The 15511-nt window shown below is 40.7% G+C and overlaps 1 non-coding gene across 1 annotated transcript; it reads left to right on the top strand.

Annotated features, from left to right (window-relative positions):
* The first annotated feature begins 398 nt into the window (after positions 1 to 398).
* Positions 399 to 506, top strand: LOC130958323 (small nucleolar RNA R71). The gene has a single exon (XR_009077451.1). It is a non-coding gene; the product is annotated as a small nucleolar RNA R71 (small nucleolar RNA).
* The last annotated feature ends 15005 nt before the right edge of the window (positions 507 to 15511 follow it).

Here is a 15511-nt window from a genome sequence, read left to right as displayed (position 1 = left end):
GAGTATGGATCATGGACTTGTCTAGGTGAGTTTCCCACATAGTTGGCTTGCTCCCAGTCACCTTCTTCTCCTATGTTTACTCCTTCTTGAGCTGGTGATGAGGTGATGGCTGCTGCAACTTGGTTCTCTTCCACCTTCTTGGTAAGATCTGCTAGCTGCTTGGTGATCATCTTGTTTTGGGCTAACAGTGCATCCATGTGGTTCAGCTCCATTACTCTTCTAGTGTTACTTCTTTCAGAGGCATAGAAGTAGTCATTCTCAGCAACTGTTTCAATGACATCTATGGCTTCTTCAATGGTTTCCTTCTTGTTTAAAGAGCCTCTTGATGAATGATCCACAGCCTTCTTTGACTCATAGGAAAGACCTTCATAGAAGATGTGAAGTTGAACCCACTCATTAAACATCTCTGGTGGGCATCTCCTTGTCAAGTCTTTGAATCTCTCCCATGCTTCATAAAGTGTCTCACCATCTTGTTGTCTGAAAGTCTGCACCTCAGTTCTTAGCCTATTGATCTTTTGAGGGGGATAAAATCTTGCTAAAAACTTGTTTACCACTTCTTCCCAATTAGTTAAGCTTTCCTTTGGGAAGGATTCAAGCCATTTGGATGCCTTGTCCCTGAGTGAAAACGGGAACAAGAGCAACCTATAGACATCCGGGTGGACTCCATTGGACTTTACTGTGTCACAAATCCTCAAGAAGGTGGTCAAGTGTTGATTAGGATCTTCTTGAGCACCTCCTCCAAATGAGCAATTATTCTGCACAAGGGTGATGAGCTGAGGTTTTAGCTCGAAATTGTTGGCATGTATAGTGGGCTTCTGAATGCTGCTTCCACAGTTTCCTGGATTAGGATTGATATAGGATCCTAAGACCCTCCTTTCTTGCCCAGCCCGGTTTGCATGGCCTTCTCTGGCATGATTATGAGCTTCTTCTTCATGATTGTTCTCCAAATTCTCTTCTATGTTGGGTTCAAAGTATTTTTCCTCTTCCTCAGCACCAATAATCCTTTTTCCTCTTGCCTCCCTTCTTAGCCTCTAAAGGATTCTTTTAGGTTCTGAATCAAAGGATGTTGAGACTCCTTCTCTTCTCCCTGTCATACAACAAATAGATTGCACAACAGGAGGTATAGTGAAGACTATTCTTGTTAGAGTAATTGTTAGTGTGAGTGATGCAATTTATCAAACCGTTAGTGGGTTAGTGAGCTGAATTATGATCAACTAAGAAAAAGAGAACAGAAAATAGAGAGGGTATAGGGGATGAGGAAGAAATTAAAAACGAACTAAGGTAAATTGACTGAATAATAAAAAAAATGAATAACGAAATAAAAAAAATGCTCAATCTAGTGATCTTCTAACTTAATCATTGATGATTCAAAATCAATCCCTGGCAACGGCGCCATAAACTTGATGCATGAAAACTTGTCTCTCAACAAATTTCCCTTCGGCAAGTATACCGAATTGTCGTCAAGTAAAACTCACAATAGAGTGAGGTCGAATCCCACAGGGATTGATTGGTCAAGCAACTTTTAGTTAGAAGAATATGCTAGTTGAGCTAAATAGAATTGAGATTGATATGCAGAAATTTAAATGACTAGAAAGTAAATAACAGAAATTAAAGTGCAGAATCTTAAATGGGGAGTTGGGTGATGACAAGTCATCATATACCCATTTTTCAAGCTAATTTCACTTGTTTTATTAGTCTTTATGCACTTTCTTGCATCCTAAGTAAGTGATTTGGAATGAAAACACATAACTTCTTTAGATCAAGCAACTACCATTAAATTGATGCTAACTCATGAGGTTTAAGCTAATTTTAATTGAATTTTAATTAATTTCTAAGCCTTATGAATTTAGTGATACTTTGAGTAGTTGTTTTGGTTGAAGGTGAAGAAAAGAAGAAAAGAGAAAGCGTGTCTTAAGAAAGCGTGGCCCAAGGAGAAAAAGGCGTGGCGCATAAAGAAGGGAGCAAGCATTGCCCTCCACAAGGGCAGACTGCTCTCTAGGAGGGCAACATAAGGAAACAAGGCTTGAAGAGGCAACTCTGCCCTGCCCACGACAAGGGCAGAGCACAAAATTGTGCCTTGGATCAAAGAAGAGAAAAACCTTGCCCTGCCCTCCACAAGGGCAGTATCGGGCCTTCATGGAAAATAAATCAAAGGAAAAAGCCTACCAATGCTTGCCACAAGAATCGAACACGGCACAATGAGGAAGCAAGGAACTAGGCCTCATTATGGTGCCAAGAATCGAACACGGCAGAATTTGCAACTTTTCTTTGAGAGACTTGACCGAGATTTCAGAGAATTAGGGAGGAGAATTGATCTCTCTTCTTCCTCGTTCTTGCTTGGGCATTTTCTACTTTTCTTCTTTGAGTCTTGGGTATTAAGAATTGAGGAAATTCTGTCTCAATCTCCACTCAAGAGCTCTTTAATTTCTCTTCTGCATAATTGAATTCATTTACATTCCCTTTACTGCTTCTTCTTCAATTTCTTGTCAATTGCTTTGAGAACTTGGATCTGGGAAGGCAATTGAGATCTAGGCTTTGCTACCTAGTCTCTGGAGTCCTGAGATCCCAATTTCCTTTTGGTTCTTCTATGAACCTTTGCTGCACTTAATTTCCTTACTGTTTGAGTTCCAATTGCTTCTAATTCAATTTCTGCTCTATTAATTGTTGCAATTCAATTTCTCTTTGTTTAGATTCTAAAATCCCAGTCCTCAAATCCCTTTTACATTCAAGCAATTTATATTTCTTGCATTTTAAGTTACTGCAATTTACATTTCTTGCACTTTAAGTTTCAGTCATTTACTTTCTTGTTCTTTAAGATTCAGCAAGTTTACTTTCCTGCTCTTTAATTTACTGCAATTCTCCCCTCTCCCTTTACATTCCAAGCAATTTAGCTTCTGTTAAATACAAACCACTCAACCAAAACTTAATTCGCTTGACTAAATCAACCACTAAACTAAAATTGCTCAATCCTTCAATCCCTGTGGGATCGACCTCACTCATGTGAGTTATTATTACTTGATGCGACCCGGTACACTTGCTGGTGAGTTTTCTGTCGGATCGTTTTCCGCACATCAAGTTTTTCGCGCCGTTCCCGGGGATTGAAATAGATTGACAATGATTAAGTGAAGTGGAGGTCTAGATCAAGCACTTTTTCTTTTCTGTTGTTTTAATTTTGGCTAACACACTAACTGTTTGAATTTTTGCTTAAACTAACTACAACTTCATTCTAGCTATAGATTGAAGTTTCATTGGTTATCTGGATCTGTGTGTTTATTGTTGTGTGTTTGTATGTCAGGTACAGGAAGATCTTCCCCTATCCTCTCTGAAATTGACCAAAGAACTCTTCGAAGAATAAGAAGAGCTGAAAGAGGAAAGAACATTATTGGAGAGGAAGAATCTGAGGAGGAATTCCAAGAGATGGAAGGAGATCCATCAAATCTCAATCAACCAGGAGGAGGGGCCAACAATAACCCACAACAAAGAAGAGTCCTGGCTTCATACACATTTGCAAATGCTAGACACTGTGGAAGTATCATTCTTACTCCTAATGTCAATGCAAACAATTTTGAACTAAAGCCACAACTCATCACTTTGGTTCAAAACAACTGTTCTTTTGGAGGAGGGCCATTGGAGGATCCGAATCAACATTTATCTACCTTCTTGAGGATTTGTGACACTGTCAAAACCAATGGTGTGCCTCCTGACAGTTACAAGTTGTTGTTATTTCCATTCTCTCTCAGGGACAAAGCCACTCAATGGCTAGAAACGTTCCCAAAGGAAAGCATCAACACTTGGGATGACTTGGTGAGCAAGTTCCTTGCCAAAATTTATCCCCCTCAAAGAATCATAAGACTGAAGACTGAGGTGCAGACATTCACTCAAATGGAGGCTGAGAATTTATATGAAGCATGGGAAAGATATAAAGCTCTATTGAGAAAATGTCCACCAGAGATGTTTACTGAATGGGATAAGTTGCAAAACTTCTATGAAGGACTTACTCTGAAGGCTCAAGAAGCACTTGATCACTCAGCTGGAGGCTCATTACAACTCATGAAAACTACAGAGGAAGCTCAAAACCTCATTGATATGGTAGCCAACAACCAATATTTCTTTGCTCATCAAAGACAACGCCAACCATCACAGAGAAGAGGAGTAATGGAGTTAGAAGGAGTGGATTCAATTCTAGCTCAGAACAAGATGATGCAGCAGCAGATTCAACAACAGTTTGAGCAAATGGCCAAAAGAATTGATGGCCTGCAAGTAGCAGCAGTGAGCACCACAAGCCAACTATCAACCACATGGGTGCAAAGTGAAGAAACCCAAGAGGAGCAACAGCAAGAGCAAGTCCAATACATGCACAACCAAAATCCTGGAACAAATGAAGTCTATGGTGATACTTACAATCCATCTTGGAAGAACCATCCCAACCTCAGATGGGGAGACAACCACAATCAAAGCCAACAACCATGGCAAAGAAACTCAAGTCAGAACAATTGGAAAAGCACAAACCACAACCCCCAGCCAAACACTAACCAAAACACATACAGAAAACCACAAAATAATTACCCCAACTCTAACCATCACCTACCTAATAACCACCCAACTAACCAAAGCACTTACCATCATCCAACAATACCCCAAAACCAACCCATCTCACAAGAATCTCAGAGGATCACTAATCTAGAGCTGCTCATGGAAAAAATGATGAAGAACCAAGAATTGACAACAAAGAACCAAGAAGCTTCCATGAAGAACCTAGAGAGGCAGATTGGGCAAATCTCCAAACAGATTTCTGTTGAAAAACCATCAAGCTCACTACCAAGTGACACCATTCCTAACCCAAAGGAATAATGCAAGGTCGTGCAACTAAGAAGTGGAAAGATGTTAATGGATGGTAACCAAGGAGCAACCAAGAATAATGACAATGAGCCAACAAAGAATGATGAAGCCATCAACAAGGACATGATAAGCAAGAAGGTCCCAGAAAAACTCACAGAGGAAAACAACCAACCACAGAATCTGAAGAAGGGAAAGCAGATCATGGAAGAACCGATTCCAAGACAACTTCAAGGGGAGAAAAGCCTGACACCCCCAATACCTTATCCACAGAGATTCCACAAAGAGACAAAGGATCAGCATTTCCACAAATTTCTTGAGACTTTCAAGAAGCTGGAAATCAACATACCTTTGGCTGAGGCATTAGAGCAAATGCCTCTGTATGCCAAGTTCTTAAAGAAGCTCATCAACAAGAAGAGAAGTTGGAATGAGAAGGAGACTGTAATGCTTAGTGAAGAATGCAGTGCACTCATCAAAAAGGGACTCCCTCTCAAGCTTGAAGATCCTGGAGGTTTCTTCCTACCCTGCACTATTGGAAGCCTATTCATCAACAAGGGGATGTGTGACTTGGGAGCAAGCATAAATCTAATCCCATCTTCTTTAGTGAAAAAGCTCGGCATAGAGGAGGTGAAACCAATACAGATATCCTTGGAGTTGGTGGATCAATCAGTAGTATATCCTAAAAGGCTGATTGAGAACCTTTTAGTTAAGGTTGACAAGTTCATCTATCCGACAAATTTTGTGATCCTGGATTCTTCAGAAAATGGAAATGACTCCATAATACTTGGTCGACCATTTTTGGCCACTACTAGAGCCATTGTGGATATAGAGCAGGGAGAGCTAACCCTCAGGATGCATGAGGAGAACATCACCTTGAAAGTCTTTCCAGAATTACAAAGGAATGAAGAAACAAGCAAGACAAGTGGTGACTTCCTTCCAAAGCAAGCAACCGACAAGGCAGTAGAACAGAAAAACAAGCATCTGCAAGAAGAAGAAGGAATTCAAAAAGAAGCTGGGATGATAAACAAGAAGGAAGGTGTCACAACCCAAGTCACTGTCAAGAAAGAAAGATCAACAAGAAAGAAAAAGAAGAAAAACAAGAAAAAGGCCTACAAGGGGTGGAAGAATAAGAAAATCCCAACTGAAGGATTTGCCAAAGGTGACAAGGTGCAACTAGTGTATCAACAGCAGGGAACAAAAGATTATTACACTGTCAACCAAGTACTTTCTCTTGAGCATATGGAAATTGAGCATCAAAGCACACAGAGAAAGCTTATAGTGAGAGGTGACAAGTTGAGACATCACCAACATCAACCACCCTAAAGGGAGTTCAATGTCAAGCTAGTGACAATAAAAGAGCGCTTCATGGGAGGCAACCCATGATTTAAGATCTCTGATTTCTCTTTCATCTAATAAGCTATGATTTCCTGAGTATGATTTTGAATTTTCATATTTGATAAATGTATACTTTATTTTAGAGCATAAGTCAGACTTCTAAGTTTGGTGTCCCTTAAGGCACACTTAATTTTTGCTTTTCAAAAGAAAGGGAGATATTCTTAGAACATATGAAAAATCATTTTGATGAAACATATGATCAAACACTAAGTTTGGTGTCTGCATATGTAACACTGTTCAACAGATCATTTCTCATTCATGAAATCAAAACCATACAGAAAGGGATCATGCATAAAATTTTTTTTTAAAATACATCAATTGTGAAGAATGGTTTGCATTGCTAAGCCATCCCCTCAATAAAAGATAAGTTTGGTGTTCACCAACTTTTAGCATCTTTAATTAAGGGACACAATTGACCATGAAAGAAAAAAAATAATAAATAATAATAAACAAAACAAAACAAATTTTTTATTGCAAATCAATTGCCAACGACTATATTAATGATCTAAGGCTAGCTGTTTTGGTTCATGCAGGAGAAAAAGATTGAGACAAAAGCAAGGAGGGGCCACGGCTAGGATAAGCTATGTGAGGATGGTCACATGTGCCTAGAAGAATGCGCTCATGGGAAAGCAGAATTTGCATGCATGCATCATCGAACACCTAAATGCATGCAGCCAATGGGAAGAGGATCCTCATCAAAGCCTCAACAATGCATGCAGACCGTCCATTCCATGAACCCCTTAGATGAACAACTCAATCTCAACCCTTCATGAGCACCAACGAGCTCCTTCCTCATTCATTGTGGTTTTGTTGGAAAGCTTGAAGAATCTGCCTATTAATAGCCGTAGCACTAAACGGTTTACACAATCATTCAAGCCACCTTCACATGAAAGCCATAATCCCCTCCATCCCCAAAACTAAAACAATTCCCTTATCTCACACAACAGAACCGAGAATCATCCCAAACACAACACATACTTCTTCTATTCTCACTTTTCCTTTCTTCTCACCTCAAATCCAATGGCCTCCTCAAGTTCAAAAAGAAGGCTGGGAAAGGAACCTATGGTAGCCGAACCTCCATCATTTGATGCAAACAAATTTAGATCCCAATTCCATGAAGGGAGATATCATAGGTTCATGGAGACAAAGAATGTAATCTATGAGAAAGGCCTTGAGTTGAGAGACAGGGAATACCCCATCATGAGGCAAATCACTAAAGAAAGAAGGTGGGAACTTTTATGTGCTCCTCTTGTTGACATCAGTGCAGTCATGATCAGGGAGTTCTATGCAAATGCTGTAAAAGAAAACAAAGATAGTGCCCCTTACACAAGTTATGTCAGAGGAGTTGAAGTGAGTTTTAGCCCAGCAGCCATCACAAGGGCCCTAAAGTTGAGAACCATAATTTATGCAGAGCCCAGTTATGAAACCAGATTGCAGATGGAAAACAATCCTAGTGAGATCTTGCAAGGGTTATGTGTGGAGAATACAGATTGGGAAAGAGATTCAAAGGGAATTCCAAGTCACTTGAGGAGGATAAATCTTACTCCTGTGGCCAAGGGATGGTATGAAATAGTAAGGAGATCTATCCTCCCTACTGGAAATGCCTCATGGGTCACAATCAAACGAGCACTCTTGACATACTGCATCTTACATGGAGGTGAAATCAACATCGCGCAACTCATAGCCGACCGTATTCAAGAGATGGCTAACAGCACAAGCAAATCAAGTGGTCTTGGACATCCAAATATCATCCTCAGGCTATGTGACAAAGCTGGAGTAATCTTTGAAGATGAGGACACAGAAAAAGTGAAAAAGGGGAAAGGGATCACCAAGAAGAGTATGGAAGGAATAAATGAAGAAGATGATCCAGAAGGGGTGGTAGCTCCCAGGCACAGGAGATCACAAAGAGAGGAAGGACGAAATATAGCTCATGATGTGGTGGACGAAATTATGATCCATGTTCTTTGTATTAGTATGAAATCATTATTATGGCATCGGTTGTTTCACAACTCCGTTCAACTAACTAGCAAGTGTACTGGGTCGTCCAAGTAATAAACCTTACGCGAGTAAGGGTCGATCCCACAGAGATTGTTGGTATGAAGCAAGCTATGGTCACCTTGTAAATCTCAGTTAGGCAGATTAAATTTGTTTATGGTTTCGAAAATTAATAAAAAGAAGAAATAATAAAAGGGATAGAATACTTATGCAGATTCATTGGTGGGAATTTCAGATAAGCATATGGAGATGCTGTATGGCTCAAGGATGCCTGCTTTCCTACTGCTTCAACTCAATCCTTCTTACTCCTTTCCATGGCAAGCTGTGTATAGGGGTTCACCGTTCGACGATGGCTACTTTCAATCCTCTCGGGAAAATGGTCCTCTGCGGCTGTCACTCGCATGGCTAATCGTCTGGAGGCATCACTTGGCCGAAGGCTACATCCCATCCTCGCAGTGAAAACTACGCTCACGCGCTCTGTCACAGCACGGCTAATCACTGGTTGGTTCCTGCGCCTACTGGAATAGAATCCCTTGATTCTTTTGCGTTTGTCACTAACGCCCAGCACTTGCAAGTCTGAAGCACGTCACAGTCATTCATTACCGGAATCCTACTCGGAATACCACAGACAAGGTTAGACTTTCCGGATTCCCAGGATCCTACTCGGAATACCACAGACAAGGTTAGACTTTCCGGATCCTCATAAATGCCGCCATCTATCTAGCTTATACCACGAAGATTCTGTTGGGGAATCTAAGAGATACACATTCAAGCTCTGTTGCATGTAGAACGGAAGTGGTTGTCAATCACGTGCGTTCATAAGTGAGAATGATAATGAGGGTCATATAATCAGCACATTCATCATGTTCTTGGGTACGAATGAATATCTTGGAATAAGAATAAGAGAGATTTGAATAGAAGAAAATAGAATTGCATTAATACTTGAGGTACAGCAGAGCTCCACACCCTTAATCTATGGTGTGCAGAAACTCCACCGTTGAAAATACATAAGTAAAAGGTTCAGGCATGGCCGAATGGCCAGCCCCCATGTGGTCACAAGACCGAATGATCAAAGACATCTAATACAATAGTTAAATGTTCTATTTATAATAAACTAGCTCCTAGGGTTTACATGAGTAAGTAATTGATGCATAAATCCACTTCCGGGGCCCACTTGGTGTATGCTTGGGCTGAGCTTGATCAATCCACGAGCTGAGGCTTCTCTTGGAGTTGAACTCCGAGTTATGACGTGTTTTGGGCGTTCAACTCCGGATCATGACGTTTTTCTGGCGTTTAACTCCAGACAGCAGCATGAACTTGGCTTTCAACGCCAAGTTACGTCGTCAATTTCCGAATAAAGTATGGACTATTATATATTGCTGGAATGCCCTGGATGTCTACTTTCCAACGCCATTGAGAGCGCGCCATTTAGAGTTCTGTAGCTCCAGAAAATCCATTTCGAGTGCAGGGAGGTTAGAATCCAACAGCATCAGCAGTCCTTTTGTCAGCCTTTTTCAGAGTTTTGCTCAAGTCCCTCAATTTCAGCCAGAATTTACCTGAAATCACAGAAAAACACACAAACTCATAGTAAAGTCCAGAAATGTGAATTTAACATAAAAACTAATGAAAACATCCCTAAAATTAGCTTGAACTTACTAAAAACTACCTAAAAACAATGCCAAAAAACGTATAAATTATCCGCTCATCACAACACCAAACATAAATTGTTGCTTGTCCCCAAGCAACTGAAAATCAAATAGAATAAAAAGAAGAGAATATACTATAAATTCCAGAATATCAATGAATATTAATTATAATTAGATGAGCGGGACTTGTAGCTTTTTGCTTCTGAACAGTTTTGGCATCTCACTTTTTCCTTTGAAGTTCAGAATGATTGGCTTCTCTAGGAACTTAGAATTTTGGATAGTGTTATTGATTTTCCAAGTTAAACATGTTGATTCTTGAACACAGCTACTATTGAGTCTTGGCCGTGGCCCTAAGCACTTTGTTTTCCAGTATTACCACCGGATACACAAATGCCACAGACACATAACTGGGTGAACCTTTTCAGATTGTGACTTAGCTTTGCTAAAGTCCCCAGTTAGTGGTGTCCAGAGCTCTTAAGCACACTCTTTTGCTTTGGATCACGACTTTAACCACTCAGTCTCAAGCTTTTCACTTGGACCTTCATGACACAAGCACATGGTTAGGGACAGCTTGATTTAGCCGCTTAGGCCTGGATTTTAGTTCCTTGGGCCCTCCTATCCATTGATGCTCAAGGCCTTGGATCCTCTTTACCCTTGCCTTTTGGTTTTAAGGGCTATTGGCTTTTTCTACTGCTCCTTTTTTTTTTTTTGCCATTTTCTTCTTTGTTCACTGCTTTTTCTTGCTTCAAGAATCAATTTCATGATTTTTCAGATTATCAATAACATTTCTCTTTGTTCCTCATTCTTTCAAGAGGCAACAATTTTAACATTCATAAACAACAAGATCAAAAATATGTACTGTTCAAGCATTCATTCAGAAAACAAAAAGTATTGTCACCACATCAATATAATTAAATTAAATTCAAGAGCTATTTTCGAAATTTATGTACTTCTTGTTCTTTTGAACTAAAACATCTTTCATTTAAGAGAGGTGAAGGATTAATGGATTTTATTCATAGCTTTAAGGCATGGTTACATACTAATGATCATGAAATAAAGACACAAAACATAGATAAACACAATATTAAAAACCGAAAACAGAAAGAAATAAAGAACAAGGAATGAATCCACCTCTAGTGGCGTCTTCTTCTTGAAGGACCAATGATGTTCTTTAGCTCTTCTATGTCCCTTCCTTGCCTTTGTTGCTCCTCCCTCATTGCTCTTTGATCTTCTCTTATTTCTTGGAGAATGATGGAGTGCTCATGATGTTCCACCCTTAATTGTTCCACGTTGTGACTCAAACCTTCTAAAGAAATGTTGAGTTGCTCCCAATAGTTGTTTGGAGGGAAGTGCATCCCTTGAGGCATCTCAGGGATTTCTTGATGATGAGCTTCCTCATGCACCTCTTGAGAATTGTGAGGAGCTTCTCTTGCTTGCTCCATCCTTTTCTTGGTGATGGGCTTGTCTTCTTCAATGGAGACATCTCCTTCTATGATAACTCCAGCTGAGTAACATAGATGGCAAATAAGGTGAGGAAAAGCTAGCCGTGCCATAGGTGAGGGCTTGTCGGCTATTTTGTAGATTTCATTGGAGATGACCTCATGAACTTCTACTTCCTCTCCAATCATGATGCCATGAATCATGATGGCCCGATCCACAGTAACTTCAGATCGGTTGCTAGTAGGAATGATGGAGCGTTGAATGAACTCCAACCATCCTCTAGCTATAGGCTTGAGGTCCAGTCTTCTTAGTTGGACTGGCTTGCCTTTGGAGTCTCTCTTCCATTGAGCTCCTTCCACACAAATGTCCATAAGGACTTGGTCCAACCTTTGATCAAAGTTGACCCTTCTAGTGTAGGGGCGTTCATCACATTGCATCATAGGCAAGTGAAATGCCAACCTCACATTTTCCGGACTAAAATCCAAGTATTTCCCCCGAACCATTGTGAGATAATTCTTTGGACTTGGGTTCATACCTTGGTCATGGTTCCTAGTGATCCATGCATTGGCATAGAACTCTTGAACCATTAAGATTCCGACTTGTTGCATGGGGTTGGTTAAGACTTCCCAACCTCTTCTTCGGACTTCTTGTCGGATCTCCGGATACTCATTTTTCTTGAGCTTGAAAGGGACCTCAGGGATCACCTTCTTCTTTGCCACAACATCATAGAAGTGGTCTTGATGGCTCTTGGAGATGAATCTTTCCATCTCCTATGACTCGGAGGTGGAAGCTTTTGTCTTCCCTTTTCCTTTTCTAGAGGATACTCCGGCCTTAGGTGCCATTGGTAATGGAAAAACAAAAAAAGCTTATGCTTTTACCACACCAAACTTAAAATATTGCTCGCCCTCGAGCAATAAAAGAAAGAAGAGAAGAAGAAGAAGAACAAAATATGGTAGAGAGGGAGAAAGGTGGGTTCGGTTTAGGTGAAGAAGGAGTGGTTGTGTTGTGTGAAAATGAAGTAGAATGGAAGGGTATTTATAAGGAAAGGGGGGGAGGTATGTTCGGCTATTTGGGTGGGAATGGGAGGGAAATTGGTTTGAATTTTGAAGGTAGGTGGGGTTTGTGGGGAAGAGTGGGTGGATGTGAGTGGTGAATGGGGTAATTGGGAAGAGGAATTGAGGTGATTGGTGAAAGGTGTTGGGAAGTGTGACATGGGGAAGAGTGAATTTGGATTAGGAGAGTGTGATTAGGATTAAAAGGTAAGATGGGAATATGTTAGGTGGGGATCCTGTGGGGTCCACAGATCCTGAGGTGATCCTGTGGGGTCCACAGATCCTGAGGTGTCAAGGAATTCCATCCCTGCACCAAATAGGCATGTAAAATGCCTTCGTGCATCATTCTGGCGTTTAAACGCCCATTGGTGCACATTCTAGGTGTTCAACGCCCATGTAAAGCATGTTTCTGGCGTTGAACGCCAGTTTCATGCTTGTTACTGGCGTTCAGCGCCAGTTTTCCTCTCTGGGCACATTCCTGGCGTTCAGCGCCAGGATGTTGCTTGTTTCTGGCGTTCAGCGCCAGAATGGTGCTCTGTTCTGGCATTGAACGCCAGCCAGATGCATCTTACTGGCGTTGAACGCCAGCCTGTGCGTCCTCCAGGGTGAAAAAATTTTTTCTTCTGTTTTTGACTCTGTTTTTAATTTTTTTTTTTTGATTTTTTTCGTGACTCCTCATGATCATGTACCTAATAAAACACAAAATAACAATAAAATAGAATAAAATAAAATTCGATAAATAAAATTGGGTTGCCTCCCAATAAGCGCTTCTTTAATGTCAATAGCTTGACAGTGGCTCTCATTGAGCCATAAGGTGATCAGGTCAATGTTGATAGTTGTCCACACCAAACTTAGAGTTTGGATATGGGATCTTAACACCAAACTTAGAGTTTGGTTGTGGCCTCACAACACCAAACTTAGAGTTTGACTGTGTGGGTTCTTCTTGACTCTGAACTGAGAGAAGTTCTTCATGCTTACTCTCTTCTGTCACAGAGGGATGGCCATGTGCCTTAAACACAAGGTAGTCCCCATTCAATTGAAGGACTAACTCACCTCTGTTGACATCTATTACAGCTCCTGCTGTGGCTAGGAAAGGTCTTCCAAGGATGATGCAATCATCCTCTTCCTTCATAGTGTCTAAGATTATGAAATTAGCAGGGATGTAAAGGCCTTCAACCTTTACTAGCACGTCCTCTACTATTCCATAAGCTTGTCTCAATGACTTGTCTGCCAGTTGTAATGAGAACAAGGCAGGTTGTACCTCAATGATCCCCAGCTTCTCCATTACAGAGAGTGGCATAAGATTTATCCCTGACCCCAGATCACACAGAGCTTTTTCAAAGATCATGGTGCCTATGGTACAAGGTATTAAGAACTTGCCAGGATCTTGTTTCTTTTGAGGTAGAATTTTCTGAATCCAAGTATCCAGTTCATTAATGAGCAAGGGAAGTTCACTTTCCCAAGTCTCATTACCAAACAACTTGGCATTCAGCTTCATGATAGCTCCTAAATATTGAGCAACTTGCTCTCTAGTTACATCTTCATCCTCTTCAGTGGATGAATAGTCTTCAGAGCTCATGAATGGCAGAAGGAGATTCAATGGAATCTCTATGGTCTCTGTATGAGCCTCAGATTCCTTTGGATCCTTAATAGGAAACTCCTTCTTGCTTGAGGGACGTCCCAGGAGGTCTTCCTCACTAGGATTTTCGTCCTCCTCCTCCCTTGTGCATTCGGCCATATTGACTATGTCAATGGCTTTGCACTCTCCTTTTGGATTCTCTTCTGTATTGCTTGGGAGAATGCTGGGAGGAGTTTTAATGACTTTCTTACTCAGCTGGCCCACTTGTGCCTCCAGATTTCTAATGGAGGATCTTGTTTCACTCATGAAACTGAAGGTGGCCTTTGACAGATTAGAGACTACATTGGCTAAATTAGAAGTGTTTTGTTCAGAATTCTCTGTCTGTGGCTGAGAAGATGATGGATATGGCTTGCTATTGCCCAGCCTGTTACGTCCACCATTGTTAAAGCCTTGTTGAGGTTTTTGTTGATCCTTCCATGAGAAATTTGGATGATTTCTCTATGATGAGTTATAGGTATTTCCATAAGGTTCACCCATGTAATTAACCTCTGCCATGGCAGGATTCTCAGGATCATAAGCTTCTTCAGAAGCTGCCTCTCTAGTACTGTTGGATGCATGTTGCAATCCATTCAGATTTTGAGAGATCATGTTGACCTGTTGAGTCAACACTTTGTTCTGAGCCAATATGGCATCAGAGTATCAATTTCAAGAACTCCTTTCTTTTGAGGTATCCATTGTTCACGGAATTCCTCTCAGAAGTGTACATGAATTGGTTATTTGCAACCATGTCAATGAGCTCTTGAGCCTCTTCAGGCGTTTTCTTCGGGTGAATAGATCCACCTGCAAATGGTCCAATGACATTTCGAAAATTCGAGAGACCATAATAGAATATATCTAATATGGTCCATTCTGAAAACATGTCAGATGGACATCTTTTGGTCAGCTGCTTGTATCTTTCCCAAGCTTCATAGAGGGATTCACCATCTTTTTGTTTGAAGGTTTGAACATCCACTCTCAGCTTGCTCAGCTTTTGAGGAGGAAAGAATTTATCCAAGAAGGCAGTGACCAGCTTATCCCATGAGTCTAGGCTATCCTTAGGTTGTGAATCCAACCATATTCTAGCTCTGTCTCTTACAGCAAAAGGGAAAAGCATGATTCTGTAGACTTCAGGATCAACTCCATTCGTCTTTACAGTCTCACAGATTTGCAAGAACTCAGTTAAAAACTGATAAGGATCTTCAGATGGAAGTCCATAAAACTTGCAGTTTTGTTGCATTAATGCAACTAGCTGAGGTTTCAGCTCAAAGTTATTGGCTCCAATGGCAGGAATAGAGATGCTTCTTCCATCAAACTTGGACGTTGGCTTTGTGAAGTCACCAAGCATTCTCCTTGCATTATTATTATTTTCGGCTGCCATCTCATTCTCTTGTTCGAAAATTTCTGAAAGGTTGTTTCTGGATTGTTGTAATTTAGCTTCTCTTAATTTTCTCTTCAGAGTCCTTTCAGGTTCTGGATCAATTTCAACAAGAGTGCCTTTATCCTTGTTCCTGCTCATATGAAAGAGAAGA

Source organism: Arachis stenosperma, chromosome 10 (assembly GCF_014773155.1).
Source record: "Arachis stenosperma cultivar V10309 chromosome 10, arast.V10309.gnm1.PFL2, whole genome shotgun sequence".
Taxonomy (NCBI): Eukaryota; Viridiplantae; Streptophyta; class Magnoliopsida; order Fabales; family Fabaceae; genus Arachis; species Arachis stenosperma.
Note: the sequence above shows the minus strand (reverse complement) of the source record. Positions and strands in the feature narration are given on the sequence as shown.